Genomic DNA, 6,741 nt, shown 5'->3' with positions numbered 1-6,741 from the left:
GAAGCGGGAGAAATCACCGCGGGCCTCCGTGTCTCCCCTTGGACATGGAGGGGCGCTCTTTCCTGGTCCTGAATAGAGGCTGTTCTGTTCCCCGAGACGTGAAGGAGGCCAGGATTGCCCCTCTCCCCCCCCCCCCCCCCCCACAACCAGCCAGAGCTGCTCAATCAGGAAGGGAACCTGGAGTCTCAATGGGGTGAGGCCAGGGCCCTGGAAGGCTGGGGGTGGGTGTCTATGTAAATAAGGGGTGTGTGTGTGTGGGTAGTTGAGTTGCCTACGAGGGGCTGCAGGGAGGGAGGGGTAGGCCCCTGACCTCTTCCCCCTGCCCACTGGTCCCATCTGAAGTCAGGGGCTCCCATCTCGGGCAATTAATGATTTTGACAGGCCCCACCCGCGCACCATCGGGGCCTTTGTGTCTGCCAGACCGATGGCCCCTCTCCTGGGCCCACCCATCAGTCACCCTGAGCTCCAGCTGTTCCCAGCCTTTGGAGCAACCTCAGCCGTCACCACTACAAATTGACTCTCAACAGCCGCTCTGAGACCCCTTTTCTCCCATTGTCTCAGGACAAATGGCCCTTCCCCTGCACACTGCCCCACAGGCCCAGCCCAGGCTGCTCTGGGAAAGGGGGGGGGGGGGTAGCCACTGAGCTCTAAACCCAGGGCTGGGCCAGCAGACAGTCCCTACTGCCCAGTTCTGGTCCAGACAGACACACTGTGTCCTTCCCTCACTCAGATTTGGGACTGAAACTCCTCCTTTTTCTCCCACAGCCCCTGGAGCTGGACAGGTCTCACTCTGTACTAGTTGACAGAGGCTGAATGGAGAGGTAAACACGGAGAGAGGGAAGGATTGGTGGAGGAAGCATGGGAGCTGGGAGCCAGGGTTCCCAGGAGCCACCATGGCCAAGCACAGAGCCAAGACAATTACATGCCTAGTTTTGCTGATTGCATTAAAATCATTAGAATGAGGGATCTGAAAAATTGTGCATTAAGGGCAGAATTAGAAAGGGCTTTAGAGACTGGCACAGGCATCCCCTAAGTGGATCTGATACAATTAGCTCAAATTGTGTTACACAGACAGACACGTTCACGTGCCATGTCCACGACCTTCTTGCCACACCACCTCCATCCTCCCTTTCCTTCTTTTCCTCTCACTTCTCCCCCTCTTTTACTCTCTTCCTCTCCCACACTCCACCTTGCTCCTCCGGCTCTTACTTGTGTAATGAGGAAGCCCGAGAAGATACAGTGGGTGGGGTCTTTGGCTTTGGGGATGGGAGACAGGCAGACCAAGACATTCCCATGGCACCCCATGACACCCACTCTTAGTTAAAATGCCCATCCTAGCATCTGTCCCAACATCTGTGCCCAGGCAGCAGGAGAGTTAAAATGGTCTGCTTTGGATTGGGTCTGTCTACTAATATCTGTATGAGAGGAGGTCTGATGTCAGAGAATGGATGAGTCTATGGCTGCGTGTGTGTGTGTGTGTATGTGTGTGTGTGTGTCTGCTGAATCTTCATTGAGTTGGTAGCTAGTTTTCCTCCGGTGGATTGGTCAGATTTGTGGGGAAAGGAGCTAGTGTGCCTCTCTTTTGATCTCCAGAATCAGTGGGCTAGGTCCTGGATTGCCTTCGGGTGGGCTCAGAAGTGGGGAGACTGGGGTGCCGAGGGGAGGCTGTTGAGCACTGGTGAATGGGCCTATCTGGCCAGGGGAATGGTGGAGAAAGGATGGGGCGTGAGTGGGGGTGGAAAATGGAATTGCCAGTCTGGAATGAATGAATGGTGGAGTTTCTCTTTTGTAACCGGGAATAATTAAGATAGATGTGCGGATGGATTAGCTGTCCTGCAAGGTCAGGAGCGCATTGCCGGATCACTCTATTATTTCGCTGCGCCACAGCTACCCGACTAACGCCTTTTTCATGATATTTTGAACATCCGCACAGAAAAAAACCAAGTGAGTGCACGAGAGATACAAATGGATCGTTTGGTGGAGAAATCCGTCTTCGTCACCGCCGCCAGCCTGGGATTAATGCGATTGAAGGCTCCTCCAGGCTCCGCCAGGGAGACAGGCTCAGGAAAGCAAGAGAAATTGGTTCGTACCCCTGGGAGCACGATTGATGGGCCCAGCCTGCCAGGCTGGGCTGGGCCACCATGTTCTCAGGCTGGGCTGGGGGCAGGGAATGGGTCTGGGGCCTGGCCTTGGCCTGGGTGGGGCCCTGCCCTGAGTGAGAGACCTAGATGGGACTGGAACCTGCAGGAGTTTGTTCTGGAGACTGTGGATGTGATGGTGAGGAAGATCACAGGCTCTGATGCCTCAGGCCGGCGGAGAGACTTTAGGGGGAGAACAGGACTGGAGAGGCACCATTCCCAGTGACACGCTTCTTTCGTGAGTGGCCAGGGGGAACCAGCCGCTAAAGTCTATTAATATGTAGGATCTGCCCTGGCCCGGTGGCTCCGTTGGTTGGAGTGCAGTCCTAGTTGTGGTTAGGTCTGGTAGGGGTGCATGAAGGAGTCAACCAATGAATGCTTAGGTAGTGGAGCAGCAAATTGATATTTCTTCCCCTCTCTAAAAGTCAATAAAATAAGAAAGTGGGAACTGAAGAGAGGGTCTGGACGAGTGTGATATGGATCACTTATTCTCAGAGCAAATATTTACTGAGCCGGAACCATGTGCCAGGTATAATAAGCACAGTACAGTTCCTGTCCTCATCGCGCTTGTAGTCTAACCGGGGAGGCAAACACTGAACAAGTCACGCCCACCAAGTGTTACCAGCCTGTGATGGAGAAGCCACAGCACGGGGACAGGACCTCAACTAAGAGATTAGGGAAGTCCTCCTTCAGGAGTGGCATGAAGCTGAGTCTAGAGGATGGATAGGAGCTACTGAGAGAGGAAAGGGGGGATGATTCCCATTTCTAGGCAGAGGGGACAGACCATTTGAAGTTAGGAGGCTGATGGAGAACTCTTTACCTACCTGATGGAGGAGACTGAATCTACCGTCAGAGAGGTGTCTTGACTTTTCCAAGGTTACACAACCAGCAGATGGCAGAGCTGGGGCTAGAACAAAAGCCTTTTCCTTGAACTTCAAGTGACTGCAGGATCCTACTTGTCTGGTGAAGACTAAGTCTTCCGTCTCTGAAAATGGTTGATATGTGAGTTCACTTGGGAGGCTATAGTAATAGAAAGAGGGAGCAGGGCTCACCCATGTACCAAGACTTTCACATTCATGAAGTAAAGATGAGCTCAGTGGGATGGTCAGAGAAAACTTGGAATTTTTTGCTTTTTTTTTTTAAACTTATTAAATGTATGGATATGACAAAAATTTAAACATTATACATGGGTATACAGTGAAAATTAAGCCCCTTCTCCCCCTTCACTTTCAATCTCTATATTCTCCTTTCCAGAAGCAAATACTGGTGTCATTTTTGTGTATAGAAATATTGTACACACATATAGAAATATTCTCTATGTTCACAAATGAAAGCAAACTATACACATTTTTTATTTAACAAATTACTTTAGAGATTATTCCAGAGTAATGCATAAATACATCCCTTATTCTTACAATGTAGTAATATATATATATATATATATATATATATATATATATATATATATATATATAATTTCAGAGAGGAAGGGAGAGTGAGAGTGAGATAGAAACATCAATGATGAGAGAGAATCATTGATTGGCTTACAGTGCAATATTTTATTGTGAGTATGTATTGCTACTTATTAAACCAGATTGATGGACATTTAGGTTGAAAGTGGTCTATTACTAGAAAAAATGTCAAAGTGAAGTGGAATGATTAGGTTAAAGGGAATGTGTCAGAGGGAGTTTGGGCTTTGGGCTTGAAGAGAGAGAGCAGGGATGTAAGAGAGTAAGCGATGGAAAGGGAGAAGGGCCGGGAGGGACAGTGAGCACAGCAAAGAGAGCCAGGTACTGAGTCAATGAGGCTGGAATCTTAGGTCCCAGTCTGGCTCTGTTCTAATTCGGAGTTCTTTACTAGTTCTAGGTGACCTTGAGCAAGTTATTGAATTTATCTAAAACTTTAATTTTTTTTGTAATTTGAGAACAATATAAACCTCATTAATTTGTTGTAAGGTTTAAAAATTTTCCATGCTTATGTATGGAAAAATGGGTAGATATATGGGTGGGACATAAGTAGGTTTATAGTTGTGGGTACACAAAAAAGAGTTTATTATTGTATGATTATTTATTAATTATTGTATTATTTTCCATGTGAACGACTATAAATCTACTTTTACCCCATATGATATAGTAAAATCAGCAATGATCATTGGGAAGTGATATTTGAAATGTTTCTCTTTTTTCTTTTATAGTTTGCATTATCAGTGTTATATACAATAAAATTTCTACAATGTGCATGCATTATTTTCATAATCAGAAAGAAATAATACAAACTACAGATACTCTTGGTCGGAGCGAGGGGAAGGATGGAGGTAGAAGTCACTGAAAGCCAAAATATTGGTCAATATTACTTGGTTGAGACTACCAGGAGTGGGTTGAATTTACAGAAGAACAGAGTTGGCAAAAGAGCATATCACATGGAGGGATATGAGTCAACAAAGGGTGGAGACAAGAAAGTATCTGTGGGAAAAGCAATCAGTTTGGCTAAAGCAGAGTCCTTGCACTCCTTCCATTCATTCATCCCTTTAACAGACGTTTATTGAGCACAAATTCTGGACCAGGGACTGTGCTATGTCCTGGGGAAATGATGATGATCAGAAACAGCCCCAGTCCTGATGGAGCTCATGGCAATTAAATAAGAGATATGTTACTTCTAGGAGGTCTGGAGAGGGGCCTTCAAGAGCCTCTAATTGAGTAGTTTGGCCTAGTCAGGGAGATCAGAGAAGGCTTCCTGGAGGAAGTCTTCACTAAGATCAGAATTGGAAGGACAATAGATGTTACTCAGGCAAATAGGAAAAGAAAGACTGTTCCAGGAGAAGGAACACTAAATGGATGGCCCAGTCGCAGGAGGGAGCCTGAGGAGTAAGGGGGTCAAGTGCAGAGAGCAGGGGGAGGGGGCTGGAGAGATTGGCAGGCCAGTTTCAGCAACTGCTGTAACAATTTACCACAAACTTAGTGGCTTCAAACAACACTTATTTTAATTCACTGGGGAAGATCACCTTTCAAATTCATCTTGGCAGAATTCAGTTCCCTGCAGTTGTAGAAGTTATGTCCCTATTTCCTCATTGGCTGTTATCTGGGCCTCACTCTCAGTCTCTTACAACCAGTTATTGTCCTTGCATGTGAACCCTCCATCTTCAAAGCCAACAATGCAGTATTCTGTCTGAATATCTCTGGCTTCCTCTTCTGCTAGCAGCCAGAGAAGACCTTGCTTTTACTTTTATTTTTTTAAATATATTTTATTGATTTCTTACAGAGAGGAAGAGAGAGAGAGATAGAGAGTTAGAAACATCGATGAGAGAGAAACATCGACCAGCTTTCTCTTGCACCCCCCCCCCCCCACTGGGGATGTACCTGCAACCAAGGTACATGCCCTTGACCTGAATCAAACCTGAGACCCTTCAGTCTGTAGGCCAATACTCTATCCACTGAGCCAAACTGGTTTTGGCCCTTGCTTTTATTTAAAAGAATATATTTTTATTGATTTCAGAGAGGAAGAGAGAGGGAGAGAGAGAGAGAGAGAGAGAGAGAGAGAGAGAGAGAGAGAGAGAGAGCTACATCCATGATGAGAGAGAATCTGCCTTCTGCACATCCCCTACTGGGGATTGAGCCCACAACTTGGGCATGTGCCCTTGACCAGAATCAAACCCAAGATCCTTCAGTCAATGCTCTATCCACTGAGCCAAACTTCATGAGGGTGACCCTGCTTTTAAAGATCTCTGTGACTAGATTAGATTTCCTACTCCCATCCTGCCATACTTTTTGTTTTGCTATCTAACATAATTTAAGGAGTAATAGCAGGGGGTTAAAGTCTTGTATAACCACAGGACCACATATGTTTATATGTCTTGGAAAGCTGGCTGAGGCAGAAGGGAAGAAGAGGTGGCATATGGGTAAGATGGCTCTGAGGTGTGGAAACTGAATAATTGGGAGCATAGTGGTAAAAACACTGGGAACAGAAAGTCAGGAGAAGAGCTGATTTGGGAGGTAGGATAAGACCATGAGGTGAGCATCTAGGTGGACACATAAAGCAGTAAGAAATTAGGAATTCCCTTGCAGGAGAGTGGTGATACTGCATTATTTTTTATCTTCCTATTGAGATATCCCACACATATAGTAAAGAACTTAATCATAAGCTTCCAGATCAATGAACTTTTACAAATGCAGACACCTGTATTATCACTACCAAGATCAAGATTTCCAGCCCTCCACAGGTTTTCTTGTGTTCTTTCCCAGTCATTATTTCCCCACAACCATTATTCTGACATTGATCACAGATTGATTGTGTGTGTTCTTGAGCTTCATATAAACAATCATATAGTATATATTTCCATCAAATAATTTATTGGGTGCCTGCTGTGTGCCACGCTCTGGGGGTGCAACAGTAACCAGACAAAGTTCCAGTTCTCATGGAACTTACGTCCTGCCCAGAAGGATGAGTTCAGTTTTGTTGGAGGCAAGAGGATGACCAAAGGGGAGAGTATAGACAAAGAAAAAAGAAGATGAAGATGAAACAGTGCTTAAATATGGCGGTGGTAGGGGGACAGGCAGAGTGGTCAGAGGATGGAGAGAGGCCGAAAACCTGGGCTTCAAGAGGAAGG

At 46.2% G+C, this 6,741-nt stretch overlaps 1 long non-coding RNA gene across 1 annotated transcript; it reads left to right on the top strand.

Annotated features, from left to right (window-relative positions):
* The first annotated feature begins 1,778 nt into the window (after positions 1-1,778).
* On the top strand, positions 1,779-3,276 carry LOC123652418. The gene is made up of 2 exons (XR_006741752.1): positions 1,779-2,082; positions 2,908-3,276. It is a non-coding gene; the product is annotated as an uncharacterized LOC123652418 (long non-coding RNA).
* The last annotated feature ends 3,465 nt before the right edge of the window (positions 3,277-6,741 follow it).

The sequence above is a fragment of the Pipistrellus kuhlii genome, unplaced genomic scaffold, assembly GCF_014108245.1.
Source record: "Pipistrellus kuhlii isolate mPipKuh1 unplaced genomic scaffold, mPipKuh1.p scaffold_m20_p_15, whole genome shotgun sequence".
NCBI classification, from domain to species: domain Eukaryota; kingdom Metazoa; phylum Chordata; class Mammalia; order Chiroptera; family Vespertilionidae; genus Pipistrellus; species Pipistrellus kuhlii.
The sequence above is the reverse complement of the archived record's forward strand: the minus strand, read 5'-3'. Positions and strand labels throughout refer to the sequence as shown.